The sequence below is a fragment of the Panulirus ornatus genome, chromosome 20 (genome assembly GCF_036320965.1).
Source record: "Panulirus ornatus isolate Po-2019 chromosome 20, ASM3632096v1, whole genome shotgun sequence".
Taxonomy (NCBI): Eukaryota; Metazoa; Arthropoda; class Malacostraca; order Decapoda; family Palinuridae; genus Panulirus; species Panulirus ornatus.
The window spans coordinates 2513101-2530021 of NC_092243.1; the positions used below are offsets into that span (position 1 = coordinate 2513101).

A 16921-nucleotide genomic window follows, 5' to 3' on the forward strand; every position below is an offset into this window, starting at 1 on the left:
TATATCCCTTACCCTCATGCAGCTTCTCATGAGACAGACTCACTGATCCAACAAAAAGGTTTTGATACATTCTGGTCCACATGTTTCCCTGCATACTGACCTCATCAGATGCTGGTGGTGGCTGTAAGAATGTATCATTACCAAAGGCGGAGAAAAGCCAGATAGTTCTATGGCCTCCGTGATCTGTTCATCTTTATTTATTGCTTCCCACTCATTTACAGTCAATGAACGGCTCTAATCACTCCTTTTGTAATTGCAAAACAGGGTCGTAATTGCCATTAACCATTATCCTACAATAGTAATATAATGATCTATAAGTACTGTCATTTGTATACAGATGTAAAGCACACATAAAGACACACACACACACACACACACACACACACACACACACACACACACACACACACACACACACACAGATGATTGTACATGCCACTGAAGGCTTATCAGATCTTTGCATGGTAATTTATATGCAAACCTTGTCTGTCTATAATTGCTTCTCATTGAATAAGGACAGTAATTAATTGCTTCATGTTTGCTGTCATTTGAATGAAGATCAGGGCGTGTGTGAATCTATTTTAGAACCCAAACAGCAGCGGGAGAATTGTCCCTATGATGAGATAAGATATTTTGTCTGAATCTGATGCTAGAATTGCCCTCGTCTTGTAATGAATATAAGTAGTTTTGTCCTCTCAAGATAGATGTATGGAAACAAATGAATCCTGGAGTATATATATCAGGTGAGTTCATCAATATATGAGTCTGTAAGTGCCTCTTTGTTACCAGTTTGTACCGTACAGGGAGAGAGGTTTACACTCGTGGGGCCCCATCTCTGGAATTTATCTCCTATCACATCATTCTTCAAACTTCTGTATGCTGTCCACATTTGTTACTTCCTCACTTAGGTCACTCCAGTCATCCACCTTTCGTAAACTGTAAAAGTAATTCAGATTTTCCTTGCGAAATTTCGTACTTCATCTCACGTTATGTCCTCCAGCTGGTCTGTCTTTCATATCTTGTAGAGCTGTTTACTGTCTATGTCATCACTCTGCTTCTAAAACATAAAGGATATGGTCAAGTCATCCCCCTAATTTTCTCTTTACCATAGAGTATGTGTGTGTGTGTGTGTGTGTGTGTGTGTGTGTGTGTGTGTGTGTATAAAGCTGGCCACCCACGGAGGTGGATTAACTTACGAAATGCCAAAAAAAATATATACATTAAACTTTGCTCTTTGAAGGCGACCATCCCCACCAGCCGGGACAATCCCCGAAACTCATAATGAATAATGAAAACACAAGGATACATGATGAGGTGATTGTCTTCCCACGTGATTAGTGTTATACTTAGCATAATGCCAAGGCATGATGGCCTCTTTTGCTTCCCACTAGAACCTGGGTAATTGTATCATTGTTCTCCGTTTCCTCTGTAACTTTAGCGCGCTCTAAAGATATCAAACGCATTTTCTAATTTGATCTAAAGAAGAAATTAAAGATCATTCATTCGAATGGATGCAAAAGATCAAATGTCTTTTTTTTTCGTGAATTAGAGCAAGAAATTTTTCTTTTCGAAATGGGTCAAAACTTAAAGATTTCATTCGAATTATGACAAAAACAACCATTGTTTTATTTGGTATTTGAGAAAATGAAAAGAATTTTTGTTGGAATGAGAATAAAAGAGTTGAGATTCCGTTTTGCTGACCACCAGGACATTTGACCACCAGGACTTTTCCCCAGAGAGAGAGAGAAAAAAAATATCGACACATGTCTGCCATCCAAGGTCATCATCTTGTAAGAGCCATGATCACTACCTTCACTACACAAGTATTATCCCGGACAGGCGCAGTGAGGCAGAAAATTCAGAAAATACAGTTGTCAGGACAATATTCATAACCTCCTTATTGATGCTGTGGTCCGTAGCATTGTGAAGGTATGGGGACGTTTGTGCACGCTGAAGCTGCTTTGGTTGAGGTCGTCCAGCCCAACTAACCAACATGCATGAAAAACTTATCCAATTGTTAGGTAACGCATGGTGGCACACGAGAAGCTAGTTACTCTGAGGTAAACAAGGTATACCATACTTCTACCGAAGGTTAAATTATTACATCACATCATCCCCTCATAGTATACCCTGATGCATTGATAAAGCAGAATACATCGATGCATTAATAAAGCAGAATACATTGATGCATTGATAAAGCAGAATACATTAATGCATTAATAAAGCAGAATACATTGATGCATTGATAAAGCAGAATACATTAATGCATTAATAAAGCAGGATACATTGATGCATTGATAAAGCAGAATACATTAATGCATTAATAAAGCAGAATACATCGATGGATTAATAAAGCAAAATACATCGATGCATTGATAGAGCAGAATGCATCGATGGATTAATGAAGCAGAATACATCAGCCTCATGAAATAAGGACGTCACAGAATGAATGAAACTTAAGCAGACGATTCGTTGTGAAACAAGAACTATTGGGAATAGGAGAGAACGAGACAACCACAGATCATAAAGTAGCAAACACAGTCGCCTGGACCTGATCATGGCAGAGTCCAGAAGGTTGACGGACGTCAAGGTGGAAGTAATGGCAAGTAGCACACATTCGTGGACTGCTGGAGGAGTCTGGTCTTCCCAGTAACAAAGTAACATTGTTCTTATCCTCAAGCAACTAACCCAACAAATATGAAGCCAAGTCTGCTGTGTTAAGCCCCATGTTATTTCCCATTCTCGATATATTTCTTCTTCCTCTCTACTTATCCTACATAATCGTGCACTTCCTGCCTGATGTATCGACACAGAGGGTTCCACAGGAAACGATTTGGACTAATCCCGAAATTAACTATTTAAGACCAGATTATCTCACCGTGGAATTGCATTTCTCTCCTCGATAACTTCCTTCTTCTAGTCCCTGGAAAGAGCCATATTCCTACATAACAGTGTCGTACACAATGCAACACTTCAGAAGGCTTTTCAAAAGAACTACACGCAGTAAAACCCCAATATCAATCAGCTGAGTCTATCTCAAAATCTTGTTCTTGCAATGAGATTCAATTTTCGGGTAATTTTACTTCATTCTTGCTCTCAGTCTCCTTTCTAACTCCTGTCCATGGGTTCTCCTTTACACGGATATGAACCACTTTAAGGTTATCAATAAAAACCCTTCATCAGCTCTATATACCTCACTCCACAACAGTTTGACCGTTTAATGATTATTTTGTTATAGATACAGACAAAAATCTTTAGCTAATCACAGAAATGTCACAGTCAAGTGAAAACTCTGAAGCCACAAAAGGTTAATTAATCCTCATTAAAGTTCCTTCAGAAATCATATAAAGACACAAGGTCATAAAATGATGAAACTTACAAAAATGTTAACTGGACAGAATGACGACTAAATGTCACACATCACTGAGTACTGAAACTCTTACATGCAACTGGCTGAAGGTTCACTGTTTCTTTCTGATGGTTTTTCAGATATTGTGATAATCTGGCGAGAGATTTGGTCTTAACAATCTTTGGTAGATAGGTTACACACACACACACACACACACATACACACTGCACTATGCCAAATGTGTCTACGTCTGTCTGTCTCTCTATGTCTGTGTGTCTGTGTCTGGATGTAACAGGTTAAGGGTAAGACTCGTGTCTTCAGACGACATTCAAACGTCATCACCCTCATGTCCCTGGACGTCTTAACGAGAATACATTTTCTCACCTCACCTAACGAGACGCCTCTGGTGAACAGCTGCCCGAAGGAGTGACCCACTTCACCTCCCAGCAGTTTCTCAGCTGCTCCCGTAGATACGTCTTCCTCTGCCCTCACTTACTCCCGTAGATATGTCCTCCTCTACCTCTCATTGACCAATGAGAAGTATTTTGATAACGAGTAAGACAGATTTCTTCACCTTCACACCTCTTACTCCATACTGTAGACTTTGAAAATATAGATATTCTGTTTATATAAGAGCGACATCTACATGTTTTAATGTGGTGACAGAGGAGAGTTGACAGAGTAGCACTGTAATCGTGTTTGATCGTCCTTCTCACCTCTGGAACCCACGTCAAAGGGTCGTCGATCCGCCTCCCACGAACGCCAACTTGATTTTCACTTTCGCTTTTAGATTCCAAGTTAAGCCACAGAGCAAGCCTCAAGGTCGATGGGTGCTGGTTACGAGAAAAAATGAACTAGATTGGTCAACGTCTTCAGTCATATGAATTAACAAAGAAAGAAAAACTTTCCTATAGAAAATAAGTCTTAGTAGTGCTAATGACGCCTCTGGATGAGAGACAATGACTGTTCCAGTCATCCAAAAAGCACAATTTGTCATTTTCCTTATATCAGACTCGTGGTTGGGGGATCCCCTACGGGAGTAGAGGTAGTGTGTGTGTGTGTGTGTGTGTGTGTGTGTGTGTGTGAGGATTCAGAATCAAGACAGAGGTCGAGTGTATGTGATGGCGCGATCATGACGGTCGGGAACTCGTGCTTGGTGTTTGCTTATTTGTTCCAGAGCGAAGTGTACACGACTCCACCAGGGTCATCCGGAGTAGACGCTAACCAGTCTTTGTGATGTACACTGAAGTCCTCTTCATGGAGGCCTTTAGTGACTAGATGTGAAGAGGGTAATGTCTCACGGCAAGAGATGTAGCAGTCGAAAGGTCGTACATAGCTGGAGGAACTGGGCAGAAATATAGGAAACTTGAAAAAAAAAAAAAAGGGTTACAAAGGCCATAGAAATTTGCATAGCCAGATGGCAAAGTTTTGGAGACTGAAGATCCATGAGGCGAGCAGTAGGTAAGCATCTCCGTCCTCGAGACAGAAACAATGATAGATATTCACAACTGAGGATTTGATAATGTAGGGAACAGGCAGCCATGTTTCAAGTTGGGTTTCAGGACGAAGAAGACCAGGGGGAAGAAGTGGATAGACGGTATACTACTAAAGAGAAAATGGATTTCAGGTCACAACGTTTACAGACGTGAATATAGAAAGAGTCAGGTCCAGTTGTGTGTGGAATGGAGAGTGTGTGAGTTTGTGGACTGAATGCCAACAATCCCAAGTGTAGGTAAGGCAAGGAGAAAAGACAGCAACGAGGGCAATGGAAGGGAACTCGACAATCAAATATGACTTCGTTGTTCACACATTTCATTGTAGAACCCGTAGTGTACAATAACTCTCCAGTGTCGCCTACAGACCCAATGAGACAAAAATCACTACATTTAAAACTCATAATGATTAAAAGTCCTCAGCTAACAGCTGAGGGAAGTCTGAAGTGTCTTACCTCTCTTAGACAGGAGATAATAGAACTCGCTTCATATAAATAGATGTATCAAGACACACACACACACACACACACACACCAACAGACATACAGACACATAAACCTACAATGATTCACCAGGCCGTTCTGCTTCGTGATATAATGCTCACGTTACAATTCACAGTGCAATTTCTCCGTTACAGTTCCTGGTTTAATCATCTGGATACAGTTTGTGGTCGGAAAACTACCTGACGTAGCCTGGTCTGGTCCCAACCCCCACCCAACCCAACACCTAGTTTCAATATGTCGTCCAACCGCTTGTTATACTTTGCAGTCTAACGAGCTCATTGTAATATGTTCGTGACGTGGGAGACCAAGATTCTGAATGAGAGGACTGGCTGCTGCACACCTGACTGCACACCTGGCGAACGTGAGGGAGTGTCAGGCGACGGATCAGGTGTGTGTGTGTGTGTGTGTGTGTGTGTGTGTAAGCCGTGGTAGTGTTATCAGCTTAGTCTCGTCTTTCCTTGCACGAGCAGTCGTGCGGGCTGAGCGTGGCCGCTTCAGGCAACGCCAGGCCTGAAGCTGATGGATATTGGCTCGTGATCGAGGCATGACGATGCTCTACCGTGTTTCCAGGTCAGCCATATTGTGCACCCACACACTCTCTCTCTCTCTCTCTCTCTCTCTCTCTCTCTCTCTCTCTCTCTCTCTCTCTCTCTCTCTCTCTCTCTCTCTCTCTCTCTCTGTAATGGACGCCGGAGCAGTGAGCCAGCACTTCAGGGGCTTCAAGTTCCCCTCCTTAGACCAGGTTGCTGGGTTTTTTTTCTCTCTCTCTGCCTCACCTACACCCGGGTGTGCCTGCCGGCAATCAGTCCTCACACGTATCACAGTCTCGTCGTAGGTCAGGATCTCTCTCTCTCTCTCTCTCTCTCTCTCTCTCTCTCTCTCTCTCTCTCTCTCTCTCTCTCTCTCTCTCTCTCTCTCTTTCTCTCTCTCTCTGCTCGGCTCTCACACCCCAGGCCAACTTACTGTTCGTGCTGTTAAATACCCTAATTTCTTCCATTAGGCTTTTGTATTTTTCTCTCTCTCTTTTTGTGGGAAATTCTCACCTCCCAGTTGTACACTACAGCTGTTCTTTCTTCATTAATTCTTCACATGGTTTCTACTCCACCGTCTTATCTTATATCTACCTTAGTGTATCTCTCTTTCTTAGGATCTAAAAAGACACCTTTCTCTTTCCTCGTGTGTATCTGTTTTTGTATTTTAGATATCAATAGATTTCTTACACTTCTTCCTTCTCCTTGAAGAAATTGCAACATTTTCCTCGGTCATATCTCCTATCCCAGGCCCACATGTCCCCACATCCCACAGTGGGAGATGTTAAATTCTCAGGCCACATATGTGGGGTAAAATAGGAACGTTCATTTCCTTCGTGTTCTACAATGTTTTTTTGTTATAGATCCTCAGGTCTTGCTGTGCAGTGTTATGGAACTGTGTACAAAAGTGTAAGTGTTCCTATCTTCCCGAGTGTAACTGTGATGAGAAGTGTTACAGTTATTCAGTATAATAAGCAACTAATGGCGTCTCTTAACCAAATTATCCCATTTTCATTGTGTGAAGCAGCAGCATAACAAATATAATCAACGCAATTTTTCCTATGTTTACATAGTATTAAGCTACTCCCTGTGCAAATGATTATTTCTTGTAACACAATTCCCCAGATTTCAGTCAAGAAATTCCCTTTCTCAGATTTGAGTTGTCGGCTCTGTATAAGGACGTACAGCTTCTATACTGAGACGAAGGCAAAGCGGAGGGCAGTTAGCCACGATCGTTATCTACCTAGGGGCATAGTATGTATACATATATATATATATATATATATATATATATATATATATATATATATATATATATATATATATATATATATATATATATATATATATAAGTTCAAACCTTTGTGCATTTCGTCTACGCTACCCGCCTATTCTCCCTTGTGTAGTGACTCGATATATGAGATGAAAAGAGAAATACAATGCAAAGGAGGGGATGTTCAGACCACCTTGCGTCATTATGAAGTGAAGGCAATGCAATCGAGCCGTAAAAACGCTCCTAACCTTAAGTCAAAAGGTCATGCAGCTCCTTATACCTTTTTCGCACGGAATGAGAGGGTCCGTAGCGGTCTGTGGGAGGGCAATGCTGACCCCCAGTAGCCCGTAGTGGTCTGAGAGAGGGGTCTGTGCTGACCCCCAGTAGCCCGTAGTGGTCTGGCGGAGGGCAGTACTGGGTGATAAGGCCACCTTCCTCGTTCTGGTGTATAGTTAATACATCCTGTGCCATGGATGGAGACGAGGTGTACATAGCCTCCCTCTGAAGCTCAGTATCTGGATCACTGGTCAGACCGGGGAGGGTGTGACACACATACAGACTTTGAACATACATCTAAAGACAAACATACAGAATCAGATACACTTTACATGCATACAGATAGTTTTTGCCAGAATCAAACACCAGGAAAGAAATCTGATCATTCAGAAATACACCACATATGCCCACGTCCTCTCTCACACTTCCCTATGTTTGAGGCTCGTTTTGGAGACGTGTGGCTACACTTGTGGCAGGTACTCATGTTATGAGTGCATCTCTACCTTCAGTAAAGTCTTGGTGATAAGGTTAGAAGTGGCAGGTATTTTACCTTTCCATCCACAACATCTTAAAGCTCAGTGATAATACTCGGTGTGTGAGGCTTGTCTCATCTGTGATGACAAATCTTTGGCTCCTTTCCCTCATCCTGTCCGTCCGGTTCTCTCTCTCTCTCTCTCTCTCTCTCTCTCTCTCTCTCTCTCTCTCTCTCTCTCTCTCTCTCTCTCTCTCTCTCTCTCTCTCTCTCTCTCTCTCTCTCTCCACTGTTGCTGACTTAAGTTTTATTTTCTCGTATCCAGAATGTGTTGTCCTCGATGGATATCCTCTGCCGGGATGACGGTGCCTCAGCCACTGTTTGTGGTCAGGGCAGGAACGTAGCGAGGAATGCCGAGCGTCTTAATCTCTTCCTGCTGCTCAATCATGTCTACGTCTGTTGTTATAGTTTATCAAGACATCTAATATCAACATACAGTTTCTAACACTCTCTTCAAAAAGCATTAATCTTCCACACAGTAATGTGGTTTCTCTCCACATACACAAGCTAATCCTCCCTTGTCACCACACGCTCCTCCTTGTGTAGCCAAGCTTGCACTAGGTTGTACTAGTGATGACATACATACGTGCACCTGGTGTGTTGGGCTGTGAACCACAGGGGCCGAGACGCGTGACCTTAACCTACACCTGCTGCTGGCTGGCTGGCTGGCTGGCCACGGGGAGCCGAAGAGAACGGTCAGATACGGGGTTCAGGGTTCGAGGAAAGGGAAACGGGTGGAAACGGGAGGGAGTGATGACTGGGAGGGGTTTGAAGGAGGTTTGGAGAGAAGGTGGTTGTAGTAAGGATGGAATAGAGATGGGAGGGGCTTGGTGGTGGGAGGGGAAAACATTATCTATGAGCCATATAATGGGATTAGCCGAGTGTGGCGAGGGAGAGGTGAGGTGTGTGGTGTCAGATGTTCCTGTCTGGCCGTAACTTCCGTAGCCAGGGGTTCCCAAGGGCAGGACCTTACCCCTCCCACTCTTTCTCGTCCATGTTATAATCTATTTTCGCCTCGCGGGATCCCTTAATACGGCCTGGGCTTCCTCCTTTTCGAGAGACCATGGCGAGGTAAAGGGCTTAATCATTCAGGATGTTGCGATCAGATCTTGTTGTTCTGACTGAAGTTCTATTCGCACAGCGTCCAGTTGAAAATCAATAGATAAGATCCTTAATATTATCACTATATCACTCGGGCGTATCATCTCAATTGCAAGGTTGAACAAGTTTCTAACAGATTCTCTCTGGTCAAAGCTACGTGTTCAAGCAACAACTTCCCGTCCACAAACGGAACAACCATCATTAACTGGCAAGTGGAACAACCATCATTTATCGAGAAATGGACCAACCATCGTTTACTGACAAGTGGAACAACCATCGTTTATCGACAATGGACCAATCATCGTATACCGGCACACGGAACAAGGACACTCGGTGTTATTCACGTGTTACAAGCAACTTGAGGCGTTGCACCACTGACCACCGGGAGGAATGTGGCGCGGGAGTCACTCTGGGCGTGGTGTAGGTCACGTAGAGAGAGACACAAAGGCCCTACCCCCAGTAGCAGGGTGCCTTGGGCGACCCTTGACCCCTGCAGCCGTGACACTGGAGGCGTGAAGGTACTAAATACCCAATTGATCCGTCCTGGAGAGGTCAGATAAGGGCACAGCGTTCCGTCATAACTTCTAGGGTACACGTGAGGAACATTCTCTCTCTCTCTCTCTCTCTCTCTCTCTCTCTCTCTCTCTCTCTCTCTCTCTCTCTCTCTCTCTCTCTCTCTCTCTCTCTCTCTCTCTCTCCTTCCTTCCACCGAGGGAAGGCGTACTTCCCATCATCATCATTTCTAACCCCAAACGTTTAAAAAGATACTAATGTGGTAAAGATATATCTCACACTTTACCCTCTCCCACGTAGTATCTTTTTTCCTAACCACACGTGTTAACAACCCACAATTGTGGCTTCTGAAGGCGAGAAGAATCAAGTAAACTTTATCTTCAAAGTTTTCATAATCAGGATATTAGACTAAAAGGTCATTTCTGTTACACTTTCTTGTAAAACAGTTAAACAGTTAGTGTTAGCGGGAGCTGCAGCTCACCTGACATTGCTACGAGCTGATTACCTAGCGAGTCGACCACTTTTTGTGTTATCAGTCATAATGCAACTCTCTCTCCTTCTGGAAATATTTTTTGTCTTCAACATTGTTTTGTCGTTCTACGAGTACACACACTGCGCCTCATGCATCGTCGTAGCCACATCTTCGTTGTAGGAGAATATAAGATCGAAATGCGTCCTTAATGATGAGAGATTCGTACATCACGTTGTTCAGTTCATGTTATCCTGAGGCGGTGCTAACTGCATAACATCCCACACCTACGTTTGCCTGGCACCCTGGTGATGGAGGGGTTATGATCACTAGCGTCATGACGGAGGGGTTATGATGACCAGCATCATCATCTTGTGGTAAAGGTTCCCACAACCTCCCACCTCCACACACACGCTGGAAGGCTAATAAGACCAAAGATGAGTAACAGTTGCTGTTCTTTCCACTCTCTGTCCCTCTCGGTCTCCCACACCCATCCCGCTGGTCATCCTCTCCCACATGACTCCTCTTTCTCTTCACTGTCACAAGATCGGGTCACTTTCTGGTTCTCGAGTGTCTTGTTAACTCTGTCAATGTGACTTTAATCAAGTGGCTTCGAAAGCATCTTGATTCACTACCCTTATCATGACGTAAGAATTTCTACCAATCGCTTTTCTATGTATGTATATATATATATATATATATATATATATATATATATATATATATATATATATATATATATATATATATATATATATATATATATATATATATATATATATATATATATATATATATATAATATATATGATATTTCAACCCGGAAATAGAAACTTACCCATGTCTAAGGATGGGTATAAACCCATCTAAAAACCGCTGAGGATGATGTGTATCGAGAGATCAACCACAGAACCTAATTCGTTCCTTACATCTGAAGTTACAGTGGATCCAGCGGAGGGACTGAGTTCAAAGGTCACCGAGACTCGATCCACCAGCGGAGTAAAGGTCAGGAGACTGGCAACGAAAGACCGAAGGTGAGATCAGAAAACTTTTTCGTCAGGTCTAAACCCCATGTCGTCTACAGGACCCGGGAGCTGAGGTGTGTGTGTCGTGAATCCTTCAAGGTCAAGGGTGAACCATATGGGAACCGAAGAGCAACAAGGTGCCTTTCCCTGTGTGATTACTGATTACTATTTGTGATCACTATTTGTGTGTTATGGATATAGAGTCTTACACAATCGTGTTGCCCTGTCTCATAACCTTGTATGTATACGTACCGTGTCTTAACTCTAAAGTGTATACACACACGCACACATACCAGCCTAATCCAGGTGTGTGTGTGTGTGTGTGTGTGTGTGTGTGTGTGTGTGTGTGTGTGTGTGTGTGTGGGAGGGGGGGAACAATATCCTATGTTCTTTACCTCATCGAGAAAGACAAATGGAGGACATTCGCCCAATATAATCCCAGTATATATATAACAGTGATTACCTTCCCTCCTCCCCGACGCTGATTGTGTGTTGTGAAGTTTGGAGGCTTGTGTGGCTAAAGGTCATCCCTGTGATGTACTCCCCAAAGAATTTAGGTCATTTTCTGTCGACCAAAAGTCCACTTGCTGACTTTTCTGACGCCATAAGAGGCAGGGACGTAAGAAGTAATGTTTGGAGAAGTTAATCTGGTTATCTTGGCACGTGATCTTAGAGTTAAGTTGTCTGATAGGCAGTTTACAAGACTGTGAACTATGGCGTGTTTGTGATAAAACCTTTTGATAATCAAACTCGAAATTACGAGAGTTCTCTGAGTCTCTTGTTGGTGTTGATTCTCGTAATCACTATGACATCATCGTTATCATATCGTCAACTCCTTCGCTTGAGGCAACAGTTCCTACAGGAAAAGTGTTCCATTATAATGAAACCATCATCAAGACTTGGAGTGTTGGATCACTGTCTTGCCTACGTCCTCTAGTAATGCTATGGGTGGTGTTAGGTAGGTCAGCACTGCTTCAACATGTTTTCGAAACATCAACAGAGGAGCCATCATTATCATCTCCGAACATACTCATCTAAGGACTGATGATGTCCCTCTGTAATATTTAGATGAATTTGATCAATAATTAAAAGACAAATTTCTTTTTCAAAGCGCTTCAAAATGTTCGGTACGTCTTTTTAAGAAATACGTCAAATCTTCAGATATTGTGTCATATTACTTCATCCTTTCGTTTCTGGTCTCTCTTGTTTCAGGTCATACCACAAGACACATACTGACAGATAGATAGATAGAGAGAGAGAGGATTACCATTTTATCTACCCAAGACTTTGGAGTTTCCGAAGATTGTACATATCCAACACAAGGAGTTACCAAACCTGATACATATGCAATCCTTCCTTACCCTCATACCTGGGAGTTCCACAATGGACCACCCTTCGTATGCAACGAACAATGTAAAGAAAAAAAAAAAACAAGACTTGGGAAGGCGGCAGTGTCTTACCAACATCCAAGATAACAAATTGTGAGGTATGCCAGTATGTTGAGATCACAAACTGTGAGGTATGCCAGTACGTTGAGTTATCTCAACAATGACGGTTGAAGCCATTCATGTAATCTTGACTTCCTCATTTGCAATACAACAATATTTGTGATGAAATATATCATGTAGCTACAGATCTAATGTCCTGACCCAACCCAGCGGATGTAAATGTACGATTTTTTTTAACCTTTTTCTCTATGGAACTTGAATGTGAAACTTGACCTGATTGGTACAATCTACCCAGTGCTTCCAAAAGAAGAAAATACCGACACTTTAGCCATTCTAGCGCCACGCTTGACCCTCTATCTCCACGTCTTGACCTCATACCTCCACGAGTGCCACTCCGTCGCGACTCCGCCCAGTAAAGTTTTTCAAAAGTGCCAACTTGACCTATGCGCAACTGTCACCTTTGACCCCCTCAACCGTTGCCCTGGCCACCACGCCCAGAGGTGCCGACGCCTTATTAGTTTCCTTCTCAGTGGAAAGAGAAAATGTAATGACATGCATGAACGACTGGACCTATAATTTCCAGGGGTGAATTGGTGATCCAAGACGTTATCCTTCTTCGCTGTTCCAGTTAAGGGGTGGAGGAGGAGGAGGAGGAGGAGGAGGAGGAGGAAGAAGGGGAGAGGAGGAAGAGGAGGAGAAGGAAAAGGAGAAAGAGGAGGAGGAAGAGGAGAAGAAGGAGGAGGAGGAGGAAGATAAGGAGGAGGAGGAAAAGGAGAAGGAAGAGGAGGCGGAGGAAGAAGATGAGAAGGAGAGGAGGATTAGCAGGAAGTGGAAAAACAGGAGGAGGAGGAGATCTGGGTTGAGGGTGTCTGGGGCATCAGGGTGGGAGTGAAGTGGTGGGAACAGGTTGAGAGAGAGGAGGACAAAGGTGATGTGTGTTGTTGTTGTTGTCTTGCGAGTCTGGACACCCAACCTGCAGGAGGTCATCTTCGACGCCATGAACTTGTGTCCACTATTGAAACAGGTAACAAGCGTTCCTTCACATGTCCCAAATCGAAAACGAGGTGTGAGAATATTTATTTCATATTCACAACGATATATTTCATTCCTCTGGACTTTCTGTTACGTTTATTGAGGTTATATGAAGCATGATCGCCACAGATACTTGTGTCAACAATCATACACTTAATATTTCAGGTCACATTCTATCGTTGGGATTCGCTATGTTGCAACGTAGTTTTGTGTTACGAAATGTGTTCTGCTTCATGAGCACAAGTGCGTAGGATTATGATCTTTCCTGATATAGCTAGCATTTCCAGGCTTAGCATTAATCTATTTATCTTCTCGTGTTCTCCTTTTCATCTTTCCTCTTATGGACTTGTGATTACGAAGGTTTCAATCAATATTTATTGCTTTGAGCACCTGGGTGTACGAGGCTTGGCTTCTGATATGAGATTACGCCCTTGGAGGTCTCAGGTCAAACCCGTAATGAGCTTGGTTTAACCTCCAGTGTTCATGGTTTAGGTCCATGAAGGATGGTTTAAACCTAAGGTACACAAAGTAAGCAAGGTTTATATCAATATGTCGAGGGTTTAAATGCCATCATGAGGTCTTTATGATATTCATTTCTTTGTGTTACATGTTTAATCCTCTGTTGTACAGAAACATGAATGCCATGAGTTTTTTTTCCCTCTTTGCCCAGATGAAAGTTGACCCATCAGGAATGAGACACGTTCTTGACCTTGGCCAGCGGAGGGCTGGCTGACCCACCAAGCACGAGACGCGTCCTTGACCTTAAGGCCAAGGATGAGGTAGGCTGGTCCTACGTGCTGCTGTAGGCGGAGAGCAAGTTGACCAGACCATAGGACAGAAAGGCTTCATTCGGCTGACCTATATATTCGTAGAGAGAGAGAGAGAGAGAGAGAGAGAGAGAGAGAGAGAGAGAGAGAGAGAGAGAGAGAGAGAGAGAGAGAGAGAGAGAGAGAGAGAGAGAGAGAGAGAGAGAGAGAGAGGAGTACCTACATACAACGAGACAATGCTAAAAGACAACACGTTGTTACCGTGTTCCTTCTAATGACTTAAGTTTCCCATAGTGTCGAACCCGACTCTCTCTCTCTCTCTTACGCTTGGTGAGGTGGCCAAGCTCGCTTGGTGGACGACCGGGAGAATATACAACACGGGGGCTACTGGAGTCTGTAACATACGATTGGCTAAGCCAGGCAAATAGTACACAAAATTACCTCCATGGATGTGGTAACTATAGATGCATTACTGAGCATCTTTAGGTAACTAAACCCGTCTGAAGCACTCGTTTGGTGTCCGAAACTCTAAGAAAGGTTTGTACGCACGTAGTGGATGAATTCGTACCTAGATCTGTTTCAACACAAGAAAGTGGTCATTGCTGAATACCCAGGTTAAACCCTAAACATCTAGGAAGGTATCTGAACCTCTGCTGGATTCTTGATGAACAAATGAACCCCGCGTGCAGTTCTTCTGGGAAGATGAAGCCTTTTGTGAGACACTTCGCGGATCAGTTTAACTTCCCTGTAAACCCAGAAAGACTATGAAAAAAAACTCTCAGCTCTCCTCTCTAGGTAGCTGAAGCTTACAGAGAACCAGGACGTGAGCACACACACACACACACACACACACACACACACACACACATACACGAACCTCCCGCCTCTGCTCCGTTGTTGCTAACAGTTAGCGTTGTGCCGTTCGTTCAGCCGTGATGTGGAACAGTTAACAGGAGTTCCTCACTCATCAGTGCGTATTAGAGGCAATAATGAGCTATGGTAATGTGCGGTCAGAGGGCGATATTAAACTGTTAGTAATAATTACTATGACGAAAGAACGTCCACAGATGAATATATATATATATATATATATATATATATATATATATATTTTTTTTTTTTTTTTTTTTTTATACTTTGTCGCTGTCTCCCGCGTTTGCGAGGTAGCGCAAGGAAACAGACGAAAGAAATGGCCCCCCCCCCCCCATACACATGTACATACACACGTCCACACACGCAAATATACATACCTACACAGCTTTCCATGGTTTACCCCAGACGCTTCACATGCCTTGCTTCAATCCACTGACAGCACGTCAACCCCTGTATACCACATGACTCCAATTCACTCTATTTCTTGCCCTCCTTTCACCCTCCTGCATGTTCAGGCCCCGATCACACAAAATCTTTTTCACTCCATCTTTCCACCTCCAATTTGGTCTCCCTCTTCTCCTCGTTCCCTCCACCTCCGACACATATATCCTCTTGGTCAATCTCTCCTCACTCATTCTCTCCATGTGCCCAAACCATTTCAAAACACCCTCTTCTGCTCTCTCAACCACGCTCTTTTTATTTCCACACATCTCTCTTACCCTTACGTTACTTACTCGCTCAAACCACCTCACACCACACATTGTCCTCAAACATCTCATTTCCAGCACATCCATCCTCCTGCGCACATCTCTATCCATAGCCCACGCCTCGCAACCATACAGCATTGTTGGTACCACTATTCCCTCAAACATACCCATTTTTGCTTTCCGAGATAATGTTCTCGACTTCCACACATTTTTCAAGGCTCCCAAAATTTTCGCCCCCTCCCCCACCCTATGATCCACTTCCGCTTCCATGGTTCCATCCGCTGACAGATCCACTCCCAGATATCTAAAACACTTCACTTCCTCCAGTTTTTCTCCATTCAAACTCACCTCCCAATTGACTTGACCCTCACCCCTACTGTACCTAATAACCTTGCTCTTATTCACATTTACTCTCAACTTTCTTCTTCCACACACTTTACCAAACTCAGTCACCAGCTTCTGCAGTTTCTCACATGAATCAGCCACCAGCGCTGTATCATCAGCGAACAACAATTGACTCACTTCCCAAGCTCTCTCATCCCCAACAGACTTCATACTTGCCCCTCTTTCCAGGACTCTTGCATTTACCTCCTTTACAACCCCATCCATAAACAAATTAAACAACCATGGAGACATCACACACCCCTGCCGCAAACCTACATTCACTGAGAACCAATCACTTTCCTCTCTTCCTACACGTACACATGCCTTACATCCTCGATAAAAACTTTTCACTGCTTCTAACAACTTGCCTCCCACACCATATATTCTTAATACCTTCCACAGAGCATCTCTATCAACTCTATCATATGCCTTCTCCAGATCCATAAATGCTACATACAAATCCCTTTGCTTTTCTAAGTATTTCTCACATACATTCTTCAAAGCAAACACCTGATCCACACATCCTCTACCACTTCTGAAACCGCACTGCTCTTCCCCAATCTGATGCTCTGTACATGCCTTCACCCTCTCAATCAATACCCTCCCATATAATTTACCAGGAATACTCAACAAACTTATACCTCTG

The 16921-nt window shown here is 43.3% G+C and overlaps 1 protein-coding gene across 1 annotated transcript in view; it reads right to left on the bottom strand.

Moving 5' to 3' along the window:
• f (espin protein forked) overlaps nt 1–16921 on the bottom strand; it is a 410656-nt gene that overhangs the window by 361947 nt on the left and 31788 nt on the right. The window lies entirely within an intron of this gene.